At 61.0% G+C, this 21,131-nt stretch overlaps 1 protein-coding gene across 2 annotated transcripts in view; it reads left to right on the forward strand.

The window, feature by feature from the left end:
* The first annotated feature begins 4,160 nt into the window (after positions 1-4,160).
* Positions 4,161-21,131, forward strand: part of GSE1 (Gse1 coiled-coil protein) — a 252,123-nt gene continuing 235,152 nt past the window's right edge. The window contains exon 1 of one of the 2 annotated variants that reach the window (XM_037816088.1): positions 4,161-4,331. The gene's annotated coding sequence lies outside the window, so the exon portion shown is untranslated. The remainder of the gene's footprint in view (positions 4,332-21,131) is intronic. The other variant, XM_037816084.1, reaches the window with a different exon arrangement.

A 21,131-nucleotide genomic window follows, 5' to 3' on the forward strand; every position in this document is an offset into this window, starting at 1 on the left:
GCAGTGCCTGGCACCGACAGCGCACGTCCACAAAACCTTCCCGGAAATCACTGCCCTCCCCCCTACGTGGGATCAGACACCCAGGGGAGTGAATCTCCCTGGCAACGTGGAATACGACTCCCGGGGAGGAATGTAGACCTGGCATCGTGGGACGGAGAACATCTTCTTGACCAAAAGGGGGATGTGAAAAGAAATGAAATAAGCTTCAGTGGCAGAGAGATTCCAAAAGGATCCGAGAGGTCGCTCTGGTGGGCACTCTTACGCACACTTTAGACAACCCTTTTTAGGTTCTAAAGAATTGGGGTAGCTGGTGGTGGATACCTGAAACTATCAAACTACAACCCAGAACCCATGAATCTCGAAGACAGTTGTATAAAAATGTAGCTTATGAGGGGTGACAATGGGATTGGGAAAGCCATAAGGACCACACTCCACTTTGTCTAGTTTAGGGATGGATGAGTAGAAAAATAGGGGAAGGAAACAAACAGACAAAGGTACCCAGTGTTCTTTTTTACTTCAATTGCTCTTTTTTCACTCTAATTATTATTCTTGTTATTTTTGTGTGTGTGCTAATGAAGGTGTCAGGGATTGATTTAGGTGATGAATGTACAACTATGTAATGGTACTGTAAACAATCGAATGTACGATTTGTTTTGTATGACTGCGTGGTATGTGAATATATCTCAATAAAATGATGATTAAAAAAAAAAAAAAACCTTCCCGCCCGCTGATGCTGCTGAGCCGCCCAGCCCTGCGGAGACCGGATGATGTCCTCTCTCCTCCTGCAAGATCTTCCGAGTGGGGAGCGCTGCTCCAGAGGGGAGCTGGCCCCTGGGCCCTTCTGTGTCTCCACGGGGAATGTTCTGGAGCTTTATGGGGTATATTCACTACCTAGGGCTGCGTAACAAGCCACCACTGCCGTAGCGTCTCACAGCACCCCACCTGTATCACCTCACGGAGTTCGTGGGCCAGGACACGGTCACCTGGGCCCTGTGCTCGGCATCTCAGGGAATCAGGGACTGAGCCTGGCTGCCTCCTCGGCTGGTGGCTCGGCTGGGGGACAAGCCGCCTCCACACGCACCCCGGTTGTTGGCGGGGTTTCTTTCCTGGTGCATTCGGGTACAAGGTTTGGCATGGGCATGTGTTTTCGGTTCTCTCGGGCATCTCCCTCGGAGCGGAGTTGCTGGCTCAGATGGTAACCCGGGTTAATTGTTGGAGGGATGGCTAGACAGGTTTCCAAAGTGGCTGCACCATTTTTCATTCCCACCAGCCGTGTGTGTGAGTCCGTACGGCATTCTGATGTGTTTTGAATTAGTTACCAACACTTAATAATTGGGAGAGCCCATCTTTTAAAAATGGATTCCGGCTTCCTCTTTAAAACATCCCAAGATCTGGCAAGTCAGGGCTCCGTTCCCTCTGCGTGACCCCCCTGCCATCTCACCCATCTCATGACCGCTCCCCTCGTTTACGGCACGCCCCCGGTTCCTGCGGGCATGTGCTTTCAAATCCTTTGTGCACACTTACGAGCTCCTCGAGGGAGGCCAGCGCCCTGGCACACAGTAGGGCTCGCGTCTACTGTGAGAACTGTCACCGTGTGGACTCCAGTGCTGCCCTGTGGCTCAGGCCGTCTCCCCAACCTGGAATGCTGTCCCTCCAGTCCACCCTCCCCTTTAAATCCTACGGCCCTTGGAGCCAAGTTCAAGTTCCACCTGCTCCAGGAAGCCTGCCTGGATTTCTCCAGCCCCTGGCGAGGGAGCTCCCCTTCTCAACTCCTGTGGTGTTTGAAATCTGCACGCACACACACACACACACACACACACACACACACACACACACACACACACACACACGCACACACCCTGCAGTAGTGTTCTCTCTTGCCATCTGCTGGCCTCTCCTTAAAAGCCTCCCTGCAGTTGCTTTGTAAGCCGTCTGAGGACGCGGCCATATCTTCTCCCACCTGCTTGGGTTCAAATCATGTCGCTGCCATCACCGTGTGAGCTCAGCAGGCCACGTCATCTCTCGGGGCCTCTGTGCCCTCGTTGGTGGCGGGATATCTTAGGTGCCCAGGAAACAGGAGCAGCATTTCCTCTTAATTCCCCGCTGGGCCGCGCTGTCCTTGGAGCAGCTTCTTTACTGCCCTCCGCCTGCCCCGTGACCCGTGGCTGCCCGGCTCCCGCCCGCGGCCTTCTCCTCCCGGGAGCCACGTCCACCCCACGCGGCGCCCCGGCTGCCTCCCCCAGCAGGACCCTGGTGCCCCAACGGGAGGGGATGCAGGACCTGCCTGGGGCCCTCGTCTCTCTCCGTCCGTCGGCCCCTGGTCGAAGAAGCCGCTGGGGCCCGGCTGCCCTCCTTCGCTCCCTCTGGCCCTTCCCCTCGGGGCCGGGTCCCACCCCACAAGGCCCTCCCTGGTGGCAGGAGCCTCTCCAGCCAGCCGGGGCGTCATAATGTTACTGATTGTGGAAAAAGCAGCTTGCTCCTGGCTCCATTTTCCAAGACGACTTAGTGCAGGGTTGTGGGAGCAGCTCCGTTGCCGAGGGGGGCCATGTCTTTTCAGGGTTCCAGCTCCCTGTGATGCTGCCAGGTCCACCCGGGCCGCAAATTGCCACAGGGTGAGCGAGCGAGTGAATGAATGAATGAAGTGTGCTGGCCCGGCTCCAGCCTGTCACCAGCCTGCTTGTGGGAATGGCTGGGGCTCTGCTCTGGACGGTGTCACCATATGGATCCCATAATTTAAAGCGTTCCCGGAAACAAGCCTACATTTATGTGTCTCTCGGTGTGGGGCTCGCTGCCCCAGAAATTCCGCTCCATCCATCTCACTTAGGCACTTTAGTTTTGTGGCATTAATCCCTTAAAAAGAAAAGAAATTGGATCACCAGGTAGCTGCTCTTCGCCAGCCGTGCCACTGTGGAGATGGTCACCAGGACATGGCAGCTGCCACCCCCGGGGCTGGGCCCTGCACAGCTGCAGCTGCACATCCTGCCCTGAGGGCGCCCAGGGGCCCGGCCCTCCCTCGCTGGCCTCCGAGGTCGGAGGGGAGAGCCCAGAAGCTGAAGCCCAGGTGACCTGGGCTAACCCCGCCCCGGGGCAGCTCTGGGACCCCAGGCTCCTTCCTGCCCTTCTCTTAGCCTCAGTTTCCCTGCTGGGAACAAGGGTGCACTGAGGCAAGGGGGTTGGACCTTGTGCCCTTTGTCCTGGGGGTGCCCCCCCCCTCCAGGGAGGCTGAGTGACCTTGGCTGGGCAGAAGGCCGTGTCTGGGGAGGGATGCGGCTGTGAGCGGTCAGCGTCCAGCACTGCCTGCCGTGGGGCGGGGGGTGGACACCACAGCTTCCTCTCCACACGCTCTCCCTGATCCTGTGGTGTGGGTTCTAGAAACATCCACACCAGGAAGCCAGAGGCCCAGGAAAGCCAAGTGGCCACCCCACCCATTCCCCAAGGATCCCACGAGATCAAATGAGCACCCTCCTGTTTCCGTTCTATAGTCTTTAACAGAGGGCACCCCGAGCGCTCAGAGGTTGACGATGCTTGCCTGGTGCCCTCCAGCTGGTAATGGCACAGCCGAGGCGTGAACCCGGGTCTTTGGCTGTCTGCTCCAGAGAAGACCGTCTCCCGGAGGACTCAGATAAGGGGTCCTGGTTTGCAGGGTGCAGCTGAGAACAGCAACAGGGCAGCTTTCCCAGCTCCCTGACCAAGCTCCAGGCCCCAGAGGCTTGCAGAGCTACGAGCACAGAGTAAACCTGTCCCCCTGCCACTCCCAGGGGACAGGAGGGGGCCAGGCCTCTGAGCTCATCCAGAAGCTCCCTCTTAAACCCTTCTTATCTGTGTCCAGTCCGGCCAGCTGCTGAGAGGGCTCAGCTGGCTCCGATTTGGGGGTGTCGAGTGATGAGGGGGTCCCCGGGTGGAGCTCCAGCTTCCAGCTGGCTGGTCCCTGGACAGGGTTTGCCAGGCAAGAAGGGCCAGGCCAGCTCTGGCCGTGCCGCTCCCAGGCTCCCTCCTGGGGACCAGCCTGCCGCTGCGCCAAGCCAGACAAGCCGAGTCCCTGGCCGCAGATGGGGCCTTCGTGGGGGCAGGGACGGTGCCCGGCTGGCACAGGGGGCATCTCGTGCAGGCGCAGCACGTGTTCACCATCTCCACCCTCTTTCCCTTCCAGGCCACCGCGGCATCTCTGGGGGCATCTGCAGCCATCCCCCCTCCCACCCGGGAGCCGGAGCCCCGGCCGGGCGCCCCAGGAGACGGCCTGCCCAGAGGCCCCAGGAGCACCCAGGAGCAGGGCCCGGCACTGGGCCAGAGGAGCAGCCCGAGCGGGGACAGACCGGAGCCCCTGGGCGCAGGTACACGGCAGCTCTCTGCGTCGCTGGGGGTGGGACCACGCTGCCGCCAGGGGGGACGGGCAGTCCCGAGCCAAGTGCAGTCCCGAGTCCGGCCTCGTCTTTGCCACATTCCTGGGATGAGGCTGGAGGCTCAGTCTCCCTTACTCGAGTCTGAGCATCAGGGGCCCAATTTCAGCTTCATCGAAATCCCTGGTTCTTTTCGCCTCTCGTCCTTGCTTCATGGATGGGCTTTGCTTGTCGTGTTTATTTATGCACGTGTTCTCACGTATTCGTGTTTGAAACTGATATAACAAATTCCCATGTACCCAGCACCCAACCCGGGAACTAAAACATGGCCGGTGACTTCTCGGCACCTGAGGCTGCCCTGTGTCACCCCAGGGGTGACCACCCTTTTAGGTTTGCTTTTAAAGAAAGTTTCATCGCATCAGTATTTGCCTCAACAATATACCGTTGTGTTTTCCTTTTTCTTTGAACTTCATTTTCTGGGCCTGGCCCGTGACACGATCAGGTTCCTGTGTGCTGTTACACCTTTCTGGTGGGTGTTCTTTTTCTCTGCTGTATAATATTCCCTGGCACGACTCACCCCCTGACCCAGGTGCGGGAATTGTTCTGGGTTTTCACTGTGTGAATGTGCGGGCGCCTTTCTCAGGGTCTGAAGCTTGGAGTGGAGCCGTCAGGCTGCTGGGGGTGAGAATGACCAGGTAGGGAGATGCCACCAACCCGCACCCCAGCACAGCTGAGCCCCTTTCCCTCCTCCAGCCCCAGGGGGGCTTCCTGTGGACCCCCAGCCTCGCCACACTCAGTACTGCCAGGTTCCCTCAGGGTGGTCTCGTGCCGCGCATCCTGACCATGGACGGGTTCACTGGCCGTGGGGGGTGGAGGCCTGGGGTCTTTATTGCTGAACCTGGGCCCCAGGCTGGGAATAGCGAATAGATCCCAGGAAAGCCCTGTGAGCAGCTGGACAAGGCATGTGGGGGATCCTGCATTCCTCCAGCCCCTGCCCCTGCCCCAGGGAGGATCCCAGAGTGGCCCTGTAGGCTGTATTTCTGTCAGGGAGCCTCCCCGCCTAGGGAGGGCTGTGGACGGGGTGGCTGTGGGGGCCCTGTGTGTGTCCAGCCCCCAAAGCCCTGCTGCTTAGCAAGATGAGCCAGGGCCAGGGTCAGAGCTGGGCCTGGCAGATGGGGAGCTGGTGTGGGAGACTCTGCTGGCCGCCCACCCCCTGACCCTGGGCACTGAGCTGGAACATCCAGCTTGGGGATGACCCCAGTACTGACCCCTTTCCTTTGGTGAGACGGAATCTGAGCCAGGGCAGAGGCTGGCTTCAGGCCAGGGACAGACTCTACTGCCCAGGAGCTTTGGGTCCTCAAGGCCATTGAGGGGCTTCCGGACGCCGGCAGATGGGGACAGTGATTGGCTGTGGTCAGGTGGTGAATTGGGACATGCAGGTGGCAGAAGGGGACGCTCCCGAGGGGCCCCCAGCACACATAGCGCCTGTCCTCCATGCCTCAGTTTCCCCACCTGAGAAAGGGGAATGGAGGCTAACAGGGCAGGTGTGAGGGTGAAATGAACTAGGATTCGTGCTGGCAGCGTGGCGTGGCCGTGAGTACTCACGGGAGCTGGCCGGTGAGGCCCTGTTGCTGGGTGTCTGTAATGACCATCACCGGCCAACACCCCCTTCCCCCAGGCAGAACGGGGCTGTCCCCTGCCCTCCCTCTTTCCTGCCTGCCTCCCCGCACCCCACTAGTACTCAGGTCACCCTCAGGGACAGTGTCAGGCAGAGGGTTACACCTGTGTGTCCTCCTGCCCCCCAAGCCCAGGGAGACGCCCACCCCCAGGCTCCCGGTGACCTGGGGGAGCCCGTTTGGAGGCTCAGAACCCCAGGACACAACTTCCTGGGCCTGAGGGGTGGGAGCCTCCAGTCAGTCGAGGACACTGGTCGAGGCAACCCCCCGCTTCCCTCCTGTGCCTTTGGGTGGAGCCCGGCCCGAGATGTACCCCAAGGGCCCTGAGAGTAGCCCCAGAAGATCAGAGTCCTCAGAGCAGGGCAAGCCCCAGAGAAATTCTGAAATGGTGTTTGGCTGATGCCTGGCCTCGGTCTTCACATCTGTGAGATGGAGAGATGACGAACATGTACTTCCTGGCATTTTCTTGTGACAATTGGATGAGTCAGTGCTTGCAAATGTTTGGAAAGGGTGAGGCACTGAGGAAAAACTAAGTGTCTTTTTCTCTATTTATGTATGTACACGTAACATTTTGCATAAATGAAACAACATTCCATAGGCTCAGAGAGGTCAAGCCACCTGCCTCCAGTCACACAGCAGTAAGTGCAGGGGCTGGGATTTGAACTCACTGTCTGGCTCCCACACATTGTTCTCTCAGCCACGACACTGCCAGCGTGGCCCTGCTGGCCTTAAGAACATCCATTTGGAAAAATTCGGGGGTGACATTTTAAGGACACTGATTAGCAACCTTGGCTCCTCCAGCCAGGTCAGGAACACATTCACAGTTTCCAGGATTAGGGCCTGGTCGTTTTAGAAAAAGGTCCTTTATAAAAACCGTCAGTCAGGGCTGGCACTGGCAGGTGCCGTAACACAACCCCAAGACTCCCCTGTGGGTGACCCTGGTGACTCAGGGTCCTGGGTTGCGTCCGGCCTGTGGCTCCGCCGTCGTGTGACCTCCTAGCGCATGTCATGCAGCAGACACGGGGGGAGAGTGTGGGAAGAGCCCTGGCGTACTCCCCAACCTGGGCCTGGAAAGGACCCTCCCCATCGCCCAGCGTTCCACGGCCCAAGCCAGCTCAGCGCCCTCCGCCGTCCGGCTGCAGGGGAGCTGGAGATGGATCCCCTGCCTAGGCCGCCAGACCCCCACTCCCCAGTAACAACAGTGCATCAGGGAAGGGGCTGAACGTGGTTGGGGGCTGTGTTGGCCCCAGAGATGGCCGAGGTCAGGGGCCTGTGGGTGCTGCACCCCGACTCGATCCCAGCTACCGCGGCAGGGTGCTTTCCTCCTAAGAGCCGCACCTGTGACCCTCCTCGGTGGACTCCCTTGGGGCTTGGAGCTGCATGAGGGGAACAGCTGGGAGTTTCCACACACACCCCGGGGTGCCCTGCTCAGCCCGCGTGGGGCAGGAATGGGTGCGTGCAGCCCGGCCCCCTTGCTTCCAGTAAGAGTCGTGATTCACCCTCCGCAGCCCCCACGGGGGCAGGATGATGCTGGGGCTCTACCTGAGGCTCCCCCGGCTCAGCCCCCTAACTCCCTGTCCCGCTGCCCCCGCTGCTTTCTAAACCATTCGCACATGCATCCTCCTCTCCTCGCCTGCTGCTGAGAAATCGACCTGGAACCGCGCTGCACCTGCACCCCGGCTCCGGGGTGACCCCGGCCCTCCGCCTCGGCGGCCCCCCCCCAGCTGACGGGTGCTAGGCCTCGGGTTCAGACGCTTGCGGTTCACCCAGCTCCCCCGGGAAAGGTGCCAGTAAAAAGTCAAGTCGAGAAGGTGAAAGAAAGGAGCCAGCAGGGAATACCTCCAGGGGGGCTCTTTGCAAAGAGTGGCCCTTGGGAGCTGAGCCCCTCAATGTGGAGCTGGGAGCAGCCCCTGGGGCCACATCAGGCAGGGACAGTCTCGGGCCGGGAGAAAGAGGAATTTGATTGCCTGAGTTCATCGATGCCGTCCGTCGGAGGCCCCTTGGGTTTGCCTCTCCTACTTTCCTTCATAGCCGTGTGTTTACCAACTGTTTGTTGGACACGATTAGGACATGGATGTCTTTAAGGAGCAGAACTGGGCTCACGCTCCGCGAGTTCAAATCCTAGCTTTAGATATTAGGCAAGTAACCACTCTGTGCCTCGGTTTCCCCCTCTGGGGTGGGGACAGTGACCTTATTGGGAGAATACAAGGCTCCTGGGATCCCAGCCCCGGGGCTGTTTTCTCTCTTCTTTGTGGGGCAAATGGACTCTTGGCCTGGGGCAGGCCTGTGTCGGGGACTCGGCCTGGGCACTTGGCTCAGCTGCCAGAAGTCCTTGGCGGCCTCTCCGGGTCGGGCCCCGGGGCCGAGTGCTTGTGCTTCTGCCCTGCTGCCCAGCTGCTCCGGGGCCCCGGGGGCTGCATGGGGGCAGTAGCTCCCCCAGAACTGTGCAGAGCGCATCGGCCTGGGCTTTGCAGCCCGAGTGCCCTCTGCTCCCCGGTGCCCACCCTCTCTCTTCCCTCGTATATTTTCCAGCCCAGCTGGGATGCAAAGCCAGCCGGGGTGTTTATCTCCTTGGGAGCTTCTCGCAGCGCAAGGGCTTGCAAGTGGGGGGCAGGAAGGTTTAGAAGCTGCGGCGGCTTTGAGAGGCTCTTTTCTTGGAAGCGGATGTCTCCCCGGGAACCTCTTTGAATATTGAGCAGGGCTCACACCTGCTGGGCCCCAAGGCCCCTCCTGACTCTCCCTCTCTACTGCTGTTCCTACTTGCCCCGGAGCTGGTTCCTTTGCTAACGTGTGGCTGTGTGCGTCTCCCTGTGACGGATTTAGATTGTCATGAAATGTAAAAATAAAGAGAGAGAATTTAACTTGGGCAATTTAATAAAACTATAAACCAAGCATCGATTTAAACTGGTAAAAAAAAATAAAAGCAGATCTTTGTATCTGGCAAAATTACTATTGGGAGGGTCTGTTTGCCCTGAACTCTAATCCCCCCCCCCCATTCCTGTGATAAAGATTTCAGGTGGAAGAGAAGAGCCCTGGGTGGGGTGTCCCAGGGGCTGTGTTGGGGTCCCCGGGGTGCACCCCAGCTTTCCCCCATGGCCTGAGTGAGAGCAGAAGCCCTGTGGAAATCGGGCAGCTCTCCTGGCAGCTTCACCCCGCGGCCCGTCTGAGTTACCAGCAGGGGAGGGACACGGGGAGACAAGGCTGCACCTTGGACGGCGTGGGCACGGCCCGGTGGCATTCAGGTCACCAATGGAATTGGCCAGGCCGAAACGGGAGGATGTGCCGGGCCCGAGGCAGGCGGCCCCCAGCGGCCCTGCCGTCTCCACCGAGGTGGGGCCACGTCTTGCCGTCCTCCAGTGCCTGGCGTGGTTTACACAGTAGGTGCTCAGTAAACTTTCTCGAATGACTAGTTTTTAGGACAGCTGGTGGAGGACCTGACCTGGGGGGATTTTGTAAGCACAGGGGGTGAGTCTGCTTGAGTTTCCCGGGCTGCGGGCCAATGTTCCAAGCAGCTTCTTCTCTGTTCCAGAAACTTCCTTCTCTCTCCAGAGCCCAGGGAAGGGTTGGCCACACTGGCAGAACCTCTTGTGCTGGACAGTTCTGGGGGTCATGGTGGGCGGCAGGGGAGAGAGTTGGCCCTCCGACTCCATCCCCCTAACCTGGAAAGCCCACAAGGTGCCCGCTCAACAAAATAAAATTCCAGTGACCACAGGCTGCTCCACTGTTCCCTGGGTGTTCCCAATGTGATCAAATATGGGTCAAGGACACGTCAAGGCTACCTGTGAGGGATTGCTCATTTCTCGTGCTCCAACCTTGGGGACGGTCCTGAGCTCCCCAAATCAAAGATGTCGAGGAGAGCGTTTAGTGAGCAGCTACTGTGTGCCAGAGTCTGGGAGCCTGGGAGTGACTGACTTCCTATGCATGAATAAGTTCCCTCTTGCTGGCTTAACAGATCCTCACGGAGCAGTGGCTTAAAATCCCCCAGGCTTATTATCTGGAGGTCAGAGGCCCCAAGTCAGTCTCGTGGGCTGCAGTCCAGGGCTCAGCCGAGCGGGGTTCCTTCTGGAAGCTCTGGGGAGGCCTGGCTCCCGGCCTTTCCCGCTCCTGGACACCAGCCGCCTCCCTGGTTTGGGATCTCGGCCTCCATCCTGCAGCCTCTTACTCCAGTGTGACGTCGTCCACCACTGCCTCCGCCTGCCTCTTAGGATCCCTCATTCATTCACAGTAGCGAGTCCCCTTTGCCGGAGAAGGTCACTGTCTTGGGTCTCGGGGGATCGCTGTTTGGGACCCCACCCACCGGCCAGGCAGCCCAGTCACCGGAGGGGCAGAGCTTGGGTAATGGCCACAGGCAGGGTGGAGGCCCTGGCCGGAGGGCCTCAGGCCTCCCGTCCACGCTCCAGGGCAGCCACAGTTGAGTGATGGGCAGGGGGTGTGTGATGATCGAGTGGGGGGCTGTAGAGCCCGACAGCCCGGCTCAAACCCAGGCCCGACAGCGTCACTCGTCTGGAAACCGGGGATGATAATAGAGCACATCTGGTGGGGTTGTGGCTGCAGGATTGCCTGAGTTAACAACCTGTGCATTCAGCATTAGCGTGGGGATGGGAGCCCCTGGGTGGTCCCTGGGAGCCCCTTGCTGAGGAGGTTTCCTGGGCTGGGGGCTGGATTCCTGCCCAGCCCTGGTGGCTCGGGGTGCAGTTTGTCCTTTCCCCAGGAGGTGGCGCAATGGAGCACTGCTGGCATCGCCAGAGGCCCCGCCCTTGGGCAGCCCCTGCCCGCCTGGGCCCCGGACGTGGTCCTGCTCCCGCCCCCAGCCTCCTGCCACCAATAGGGGCTCACCTTCAGTGGGTGCATCCTCTAGGCCCAACCTGGCTGTTCAGCGCTATGCCAGGCGCCCACCCCTGGCAAAGGCTCAGCCCTCTAACCTGTGCACACTCCACGATGGGCTCTGTGGACAAGGAAGGCACAGTGCAACCCCGGGGGGCTTCAGGGAGGAGGTGGCACTTGAACTGGGCACCTGGGCTAGTGTAGGGCAGAGAGGAAGCCCCTCAGGGGAGGTAGCCACCATGCCCTGATGTGGTAAGTTGATTCATGCATCATTTGTTCATTCATTCATTCACACTGCCCCTTCTAAGGCAGGCACTTTGGGGGATAACAAGGAGCCCATAGCCAGTGGGGGCACAGGCACGCAAGCATATAGTCAAGTGTTGCCAGGCATATCAGAGAAGGCCCCCTGGAGGTGGTGACATTTGATCTTTGGAGAGATCAAGAAGTAATCGGAGCCACTGAGAGTGGTTGGTGGGAGGGGGGCATGGACTGATGTGTGCTGTCAGACATCTGTGGGGAGGCGGGGTCTCTAGGCTGGGGCTGTGAAGTGAGGAGGGAGGACAGCCAGCCTGAAGCCTGTCGATGCCCCCTGCGTGCCCTACTGCCCTGTACCTCTGTTCTGTCCCCGCTGGGACCTGCCTCTCCTGGCCCTGCTCGCCACTCTCTGCTGCTCCTTGCACTGGCAATGGGGCTGGAGCTGCCCCTCTGCATGGGGCAGCTGCCAGGACCCAGGAAGGTCTGATGGTGGAGTTTGGAAACTGTGTACCTGACTCGAGTCCCCCAGCATGCCTGGCTCAGAGAGAATGGCGTGCCTGCGTGAAATGAATCAATGAATGAAGGAAGGAAGGAAGGAACGAACGAACGGACACATGAATCGGCTTACCACCAACTGACTCTTCACTCTCAGCGTCTCCTTTTCCTGGGGGGCCTCCTCTCTGCCCTACACCAGTCCAGGTGCCCAGTTCGAGTGCCGCCTCCTTCCTGAAGCCCTCCTGAGTCGCACTGTGCCACTCCATGGCCCCCACCCCCAGTGACAGCCCCTCTCACAGGGCACCGGCCAGGGCTGGGGCCCCCTTAGTCAAAGGCGCATGGCTGGAGCACTTTCCCTCTGCCCTGGATCCATGCGGACCCTCCGGGGCTGTTCTTCCGGCGAGCCTCGGCTTTCCTGCCCTCTGGGATGGGCGGGTGGACGCTGGGTCGTCCTGGGGGCGGCGGGTCCATGGCCGGGCCTGGCGCTCTGCCCGCTGCCCCAGCACCAAGCATGTGTGGAACCGGTGCCCCGTGGGGGCTGTTCCAGGAATGAGGGGGCTGACCTTGGCTAGGGTCCCAGCTGCTCTCCACCTTCAGAAGCGCCTCAGGACTTGCTGGGTCCTGCTCGGAGAACCTCGGCAGCCAGGTTTGCAGGGGAAGCAGGAAGTGGGGCTGCAGCTGGCAGCTCCTGCCGCCCGTGGGAGCTCAGCCTGGCTCCTGTCTGCACCTTGCAGGGGTGCATGCCAGGCCAGGGTGGGGGGCGCTGGGAGGGCAGGGGCAGGGCACTCCCCCTGCTGTGGCCTGCGCCCCGACCCTCGCTGGCTGGCACGCTTGCTTGCTGTCAACTGACTTCCTGGGAGTTTGCTTCTGAAGCTGAACTGCAGACCTGAGTGAGGAGGGAGAGAGGCTTTCCCTTCTCCTGCCGGCCCTGCTGCTCCCCTCTTCCCTGCCCCGGGCTGCAGGGCACTGCCTGGTGACCAATAACTGAGGCCACCGCTGCCCAGCAGGCAGCCAGGCCAGGCACGGAGGGCAGGAGCCAGGCCGGGCCGAGCTCATGGACCAGGAGCGCTCCAAGTGGACAGTGCACCTGCTGGATGAGTCCCCAGGACAGCCCCCCGCACGGGCCCGGGGAGAGAGGAGGGGGCATGGGTCTCGGGATGGCCAGCCGTTCGGGGGTGACCCTGGCTGCAGGGTGCCACGGGTGGGTGTGGAGTGCCGGCCCAGGGGTAGGTGGCCTTCATGATGGCCCCAGTCTGAGTCTCCAGGATCCCAGGTGCAGGGGCGGGGTCCCCAAGGGGCGTGACAGCACACCGGGGTGGTGGTGGGCACCCACTGCAGGCCCTGCCAGCTCTCAGGCAAACCCTCATCACGTCCCCCAGGCCCCTGCCCAGCCATGGCCCCCTTCCTGCTGTGTCCTCATGGAGCATCGGTGGGCGCAGAGCCTGGCACCGGGCACGTGAGGGTGGGCACAGTGTGGCTGCCGTCCTCCCAGCATGCTGGGGGCAAAGGGCAAGGCAGGTCTCTGGAGCCCAGGTGGCCCTTGGGGTGATTGAATCCTGCCTTCCCTTCCTGCAGAGGAGGAAACTGAGGTACAGGGGAGGGGGAACCCCTGGCCAGGGCTGCCCAGACCCCCGGGACAGAGCTGGGGCTAGAACTTGGATGACCCGTCTCCCATGTGACCTCTCACTCCAGAAGTGGGGGGAAGAGGGCCAGGGCGGCTGGGAGAGGAGCCAGGCAGGGTCAGGAGCCGCGGGCAGAGGGAAGGCCAAAGAAATATGCCATGGGGCCGAGGCTCCAAGGAGGAATAGGGATGGGGACAGGTGTGCTCAGTGCAGGTGACGCTGACACCTGACAATCCTCCATCTTGGGTGGGACTGCGAGGGACTTCTCTGCCCCCCTCCTTCGGACATAATGGGTCAGTTTCATGGGCAGTGCCGGGCACTGGACTGCATCGGGGGGACACGTGGGCCCTGCCCTGATCCTCCACTCCCTGGTTTTGACCAGAGCGTCCGGTGATGTATTTAATCTGATTAAGAAAGAGCATCTGGCAGGTGGAGCACGCCTGTCTGCCCATCCTCTGGTGGGCTGGCTGTGAGGTGGTGAGCTCCTCGTCTCTGGAGGTATTCAAGTGGGGTCTACAAAACCCTTCAGAGAGACTGTAGATCAGAGGTCAGACGAGATGAGCTTCCTTCGGGGGTCTCAGGTTCCAAGTTCCTCTCTGGCTTGTGCCTCCTCTGCGCGGTGATGAGGCCCCCAGCTGCTGGCGTTTAGTGAGACCTACTGTGCCAGCTCATCTCTGTACTGCAGCACCAAGTCACTGACTCCTAAGGCCCCGGGAGGTGGGTGCTGTTCTTCCCCGCAGGCCAGAGGAGGAGCCTGGGGCCCGAGTGGGCTAAGCAACTTGCCTGTGGTCAGCCAGCCAGTCGGCCGAGCAGCAGGGCGGGGAGGCAGAACCCAGGCCGTCGCTCACGGAGCTTGTGCCTGAACCACGCAGGATAGAATGTTTCCCTGATTGCAGGAGGTCCAGCGCTGCTCAGGAAAATGTGTCCTAAGCCTGGAGAAGTCCAGGCGTGTCTTCAGAATCATCCCCAGGACTTTGGCCAGGAGGCTGTGGCCTTCCAGGGCCAGGTCATCTCCCAATCCTGCCAGGCCGGGGTGCCGTGGCACTGGGAAGTGGGCAGCCAGGGACCCATCCTGTGGACAGAGCAGTTGTCTGGGCCTGGTCCCAGGGCCTGCCAGTGCCATGCCCACTGTCCCACACCAACGCCGTTGGGTGCCAGCCGCTCCCTTGAAGTGTGGTTCCCTGGAGGTAGCTTCTCCCAGCTGCTCTCCCCAGCTGGCTGAACTCTGGCCCCTTCCTAGTTCTTGTGGGACAGCCAGACTGGCACCACCCGCTTGCCTGCATGGCTGGCAGCAAGCCTGCCTGGGGTGGCCCTGAGGTCTGCTCCCCAAATTACCAGATGCTCAGTACCTGCCCTTTCAGGGGTTCTCCCAGACAGTCCTGAAAGCACAGGAGCCAAGCTGAGCACTGGGTTCAGTCATGGGCAGATGGCACTGGTAGGTGGCATCACCAGTCTCTCCAGGCTGCTGCTTCCAGGAAGCCTTCCAGGATTGCTCTTGTTTCAGAAACTTCCTTTCTCCTGCTCTCAACGTAATATGTTTCCCTCAGTTCCAAAGTGGGAAGGGAGCTCACTCGGCCTCAACTCAGAGACCATATAATCTATTTTCCCAATGAGGATGCTTTTGAAAGCACGAAAGGCGCTCGTGTCTGTTCTGTGGGGACATAGGGTGAGGACATGACGTATGGCCGCCCGGCTGCCAGCACCAGCTCTGGCTGTCCGGGTGTCGTCCTTTCTGGCTGTTCAGTTTTGTTGTTGAACAGACAAAAAATGAGGAAGGAGAAGGGAAGGGAGGGTTGGAGGCCAGGCCCTCGCCTCTGCTGCGTTCCGTGGAGCCTCGGTTTCCTCATCCGTCGGGTCACGGGACTGTGGTGAGGGCTGAACGGGCAGGGTGCAGAGTGGGCATTTGGCATGAGGCCCCCTGCCTCCCGCGGGGCACCCCTCCGCCCGGGCAGGCCTGCCTGGGCTCCTGTCCCACCACCACCGTCAGGACGCACGGGCCTGGGGTCCCATCAGCGGCGCCTCACCCCACTCCCTGGGGCGGGGACCGCATCGTGCATCTGTGTGTGTGTGTGTGTGTGTGAGAGAGAGTCTGAGTCTGCACCTGCGTGTCTGTATCTATATGTGTGTGTGATTTTGTGTCTGTGTGTGTCTGTATGCATCTGTGTAAATGGAGTCTGTATGTCTGCATGTAGGAGTCTGTGTGTCTGGGTGAGTGTGTCTGTGTGAATGGGGACTGTTAGTGTCTGTGTCTGTGGGTGAGGGTGTGTCTGTGTTTTGCATGGCCCTGTGTGTATGTGTGTGTGCATGTGTGTCTCTGTCTAGGTATGTCTCTGTGTATGTGCATGTGTCTGTGTGTCTCTGTCTAAGTGTGTCTCAGTGTGTGTGTGGTGTCTGTATATGTCTCCTTGTGTGCATCTTTGTGTGTGTCTGTGCATGTGGTGTCTGTATATGTCTCCTTGTGTGCATCTTTGTGTGTGTCTGTGCATGTTTCAGTGTACGTCTCTATGCATGTCTGTGTGTGTCTCTGTGTGTATATGTCTGTGTGTGTGTGGTATCTGTGTGTGTCTCTGTGCATATGCATGTGTCTGTGTCTGTGTGTCTGTGTGTCTGTGTCTGTGTGTATGTCCTGTGTGCATGTGTGTCTGTGCATGTGTGACGTGTGTGTGTCCTGTGTGCTTGTGTGTCTGTGTGTATGTCCTGTGTGCATGTGTGGTGTCTGTGTGTGTCTCTGTGCATATCTCTGTGTGTGTGTCTGCGTGTGTGTGTCTGTGTCTGTGTCTCTGTCTGTGTGCATGTGTGTCTGTGCATGTGTGGTGTCTGTGTGTGTGTCTGCGTGTGTGCACCTGAGCAGGCTCAGCGGTGAGGTGGCCCCGGGCTTCGGGCCGAGGGAATTAGCTCAGAGACGGTGGCTTTGGCGGCCGGCCAGTCCTGCCGTCCCTGGGGGTGTGAGGAGGGTGCGGACGTGACAGGCTCCAGGTGCCACCCCTGCCCTGCCGGGAAGCTGGCCCAGTGGGGGCTGAGGAGGTGGCCCTGGGGGTGGCTTTCAGGACCCAGAGCCCCCCCTCCTGGGCCGTCCTCCATGGGGGAGAAGAGATGAGGTTGGAGAGATGTGCCCTGTGTGGCCCCATCCAGGCCTGTCCTCGGGGACAGCGGCACCACACCCTCCCTAATGGGGACCCCATGTCCCCCGGGGTGTGTATCAGGTCCACTGGGCCACTTGGTGCTGTGTGACCTGCACGAACCCCTGACCTCTCTGGGTTCCCTGTGACGTCCATGGGGGGAGCCGGAGAACCTGGCCAGGGCCGAGAGGGAGGAGGTCAGGGGTCAGCACTTGGCATGGCCCGACTCGGGCCTTTCGGCTGTGACAGTCACCATCATCCTCATCGTCGGGAGTGTTGGGTCCCAGTGTCACCTCCCGGCCCACCCTGGCCCTCCCCCCCCACCTGCTTCCCCCGGGTGGGGAGAGACACAGGAACGAGAGGCCCTAGCCGTGACAGGCCGGACCCTGCTGCACCCTCCCCGGGCGCAGGGTGGCAGCCCACCATGGTGAGGAGACAGCCCGGCCCCCTTCTCCGGGGCACAGGAAGTGCTCAGTCAACACTGAGCCAGTCGTCCTGAAGGTCAGCAGCCAGGAGGGCGGCTCTCACATGCCATCGGGTGCTGGAGACCCCTGGGGCACCCCCAGGCCTGGATGGGGCCACACAGGGCACAGGGTGGTGGGCGGATATCAGCTCCTTGGGGTCCTTGGGATCCCCAGGCACTGTGACCCCCCCTGGCTCACCCAGGTGCCCCCAGCACTGTGCCTGGAGGACGGGCTGGCAGGCCTGTGCCCCCACACTGAGCCTCAGTTTCCCCATCCATAAAATGGGGATAGTCAAGGACCTCCTTCCCTGCTGTCAGGAAGGCTGCCCTGGAGGTGTGAGCACGCGGGGGGCCAAAGCAAGTGCGCAAACCTGAGCCTGTCACCGCAGGCTCTCGGCCACCCCCACCCTCTCTGTCCCTGGGGGCGCCCCAGGCCCAGGGCTGCGATGGCAGCTGGCAGAGCCTGCCCGCCTCCCCTCTCCCTAATGGCGGGTTTGGGTACAGACAGAGCCTGTGGCCGGGGGGCGTGGGATGGCCGGAGGACGACTCCACCCCGCCCGCCCTGTGGTTGGGTGGGACGGTGAGCACAGCCCGGTCTCTGTCCTCGGTGGAGCCGTGGGAGGCAGGCGGGCTGCGGCGGGCAGGGAGCTGGAGGCGAGCCCGGAAGCCGGGGGCCGCCGTGTCTGCGCCTTGGTCCCTTGGTGGCCAGGCCTGCCAAGCCGCAGGTGCCCCCTCCACCGCGTGAGGGGCGAGCGGGGGGACCCCTGGGAGCTGGAAGGGGAGTAGCTGCCCACCCCGTCCTGGGGGCCGAGGCCAGGCTGCGCCTCCTCCCGGCCCCACCCTTGCGAGGGTGCCCCTTGCCCCGTGTCCGGGGGGCCGTGGGGTCAGAACTGCGTGCACACGCTGGCCGGGCCTTCCTTGATTTGGGTTCTGGAGTTCTGGAATGGCGGCTGGGAGGAAGGCGGCCTGTGGATGAGGGTGGGTGATGACGAGGCTCCCCTGAGGAGCCTGTGGGGTGGGGGCTCGGGGGAAGGCCAAGCAGGGGCTGTGATGTCCCTCAGAGGCCAGGCGTGTGTCTCCCTGTGTCCCATGCATCCTGGATGCCGGGGTTTGCCCTGCTCTGTTCGTCTCCTCCTTTGTCTCCTGGCCCTCAGCAGCCCAGAAATAAATACTTGGCCTAGGGGCTCTCTCTGGGGCTGGGGCTCCGGTAAACCCTGGGGAAGGTGTGCTAATCAAGCCCTTTCCTGGCTGCGTGGCCTCGGGTGGGTTACTGAACCTCTCTGTGCCCCAGTGGCCTCATCTGAGTGCGGTGATGGGCACCTAACAGCGTCCTTGTGGGGTTGCAGCGGCCCTCTGCCAACCCGGGTAGAAACCACCCCCTTTCTTCCTTCCTCCCAGATGTGGAGGTCCCAGCGGGCACAGGGGCTGCCTGCCCACTTGCCCCGAGGTGGCTGGTGCCAGGCTTGGCCTGGGGTGAGCCCTGGATTCGTATGTGTCTGCAGGGGGTTTGCCGGCCTCGTGAGCTGCGCCCCTGCCGGCCGGGGATGGACGTTGTCAAGCGTGTTTCCCAGGGAATGGCAGCCCCGTCTCCTGGTGACAGGCCCGGACCCTCGCCAGCCTGCGCCAGGGGTCAGGTGGGGCAGCCAGGGCAGAGCGAGGAGGGCCGAGGGGCCAGTGGGGTGGGCTGAGCATCCAGACTCCCTTCCCGAGTGGGATGTCCGGGACCCCTGGCCCCCTGCCTGGCCCAGGGACCCGGACCTGCCCGTGGCTGCCCGTCCCCCTTCACCCATCTCGTCCCAGCCGTCTGGTTGCCTCAGAGCTGCTCTGCGTTCTTCTTACTGCCCGACCCCGGCCCCTCCTCCCCTCGGGGACAAGTGTCAGGGAGCCATTGGGGAGGAGGGAGACTGGCCAGCAGAATTGGGGCCCCCCTCCCAACTGTTGGGAACAGCCAGAGAGCTTGAGAATGACAACATCCAGGCTCAGGTCCCAATTCTGGAACTTTCTGGCTGGGTGTCCTGGGGCAAGACCCCTGACCTCTCTGAGCCTGCCAGACATGCCCCCTCCACTTTGCCCCACTCTGGCTCTGCCCGGGTGCTCCTTCCCTGAGAGTTGCCAGAGTCACTATCTCCAGGACCCCCAGCCTCCCTGCTACACTGTGCCCCCTCACATCCCCTTCCCTCGTTAGCACACCTCGCTAACCCCAGCATTGTCTGGCGCCCCTGTTGGAAGGGCAGCTCCCCGAGGGCGAGAGCTGCCATCTGTTTGTGTTCCTCTCAGCTTTCCTGGCACCTGGGACAGTGCCTGGTACCCGATTGGCCCTCAGTAAACACCTGCTGCCTGCACGGAGGGACGGACCTGGGAAATAAGAAAACCCAGGCCTGCCTCCCGCCTTCCCTCTTGTTTATCATCATTACCCCCCAGCACCTGAGGTTTGAGTGGGCACTCCAGGCACATGGTAGGTCCTCTCAGCACACAGTGGGTGCTCCAGGCACATGGTGGGTACTCCAGGCACACAGTGGTGCTCCAGGCACATGGTGGGTCCTCTCAGCACACAGTGGGTGCTCCAGGCACATGGTAGGTCCTCTCAGCACACAGTGGGTGTTCCAGGCACATGGTGGGTGCCCCAGGCACACAGTGGTGCTCCAGGCACATGGTGGGTCCTCTCAGCACACAGTGGGTGCTCCAGGCACATGCTGGGTACTCCAGGCACACAGTGGTGCTCCAGACACATGGTAGGTCCTCTCAGCACACAGTGGGTGCTCCAGGCACATGGTGGGTACTCCAGGCACAAAGTGGTGCTCCAGGCACATGGTGGGTCCTCTCAGCACACAGTGGGTGCTCCAGGCACATGGTAGGTCCTCTCAGCACACAGTGGGTGCTCCAGGCACATGGTGGGTGCCCCAGGCACATGGTGCGTGCTCCAGGCACATGGTAGGTCCTCTCAGCACACAGTGGGTGCTCCAGGCACATGTTGAGTTCTCTAGGCACATGGTAGGTCCTCTCAGCACACAGTGGGTGCTCCCAGCACATGCTGGGTACTCCAGGCACATGGTGGGTGCTCCTAGCACACAGTGGGTGCCCCAGACACATGGTAGGTGCTCCAGGCACATGGTGGGTGCTCCAGGCACATGGTAGGTGCTCCAGGCATGTGCTCCCAGCACATTAGTGCTCCCAAATGCTGGTTTCCTTTCCCACCCATGTGGTCAGCACTGACCAGGTCTCCCAGGACTTCTGGGCCCTTGAAGATCAGCCGAGGTGTCACCAAAACAGAACCACGCAGCCCTGGCCCTGGGGGACCATTTCTTGCTCTACCCCCCAAGCCCCCCTCAATGTGCCAGCTGGGCTTTTGGGCCTGCATCCCACTCCCCACCAGCCGTGCCCCCAGCAAGGCCCTGGGGAGGCCTGGAGCCCCCCACCCTTGCTGTCTGACCCCCGGGCCCATCCGGCGTCCGTGGTCACGCGAGGAGGTGAGGGGAGTGCAGCCGTCCTCTTGCCCCTGCTGTCCGGCCCCGGGCCTCCATGTCAGAACCACTGGGATACAACAGGATGTGCATCTGTGCGTGTGTGCGTGTAAAGACATTTACTTTAAGGAATTGTCTCTCACGATTGTGGGGGCTGGCAAGTCTGAAACCCGTCGGGCAGGCGGCAGGCTGGGAGCTTAGCAGGGAGCCGATGCTGCCGTCTGGAGCAGAATTTCTTCTTTTCCGTTTTTGCTCTTAAGGCCTCCACTGATCGGGTGAGCCCCATCTGACCGCGGGTCGTCTCCTTTACTTGACGTCACCTGATTGTGGTGTTAACCCGTCTCCAGAAGACCTCCACGGCGACACGTGGATCCGTGTGATTTAAAGCCCGGGTGCTGTGTCTAGCCAGGTTGACGCCGGGCCTCAGTGTGGCCAGGAGGGTGGTCGGCTGACTCAGGCAGAGGTGGGGACGGAACCACCAGGAGCCCCAGCCCTGCCAAGCCTGGTGGGCAAGGGGCTTATTTTGCACATCCAAACACAGGACATCAGTGTTGTCCTTGGAAGCCGCAGCATTGTCATTTCCAGAGCATTCTGGATAGCCAAGAAATCCAAACAGGGGCAACACATAGCCCTGGACAATGAGGAGGGCAAAGATGGAGCCCTATCCTCAGGGATCTTAACGTCCAGCTGGGTAGCCAGGGCTCCTACACTCTAAATTTAAGCATGTGGGGATTCAAGATGGCCCGCGGGCAGAGGCAGTCTGGGAGGGCTTCCTGGAGGAGGGGAGATAGCACTGTGACTTGAATGATTCCAAACTGTAAGGGGTGGGGGGTGCATTTGATGTCTTCCTGGAGACAGAGGGGAATGATTCCAAGGAGG

The sequence above is a fragment of the Choloepus didactylus genome, chromosome 22 (genome assembly GCF_015220235.1).
Source record: "Choloepus didactylus isolate mChoDid1 chromosome 22, mChoDid1.pri, whole genome shotgun sequence".
Classification (NCBI taxonomy): Eukaryota; Metazoa; Chordata; class Mammalia; order Pilosa; family Megalonychidae; genus Choloepus; species Choloepus didactylus.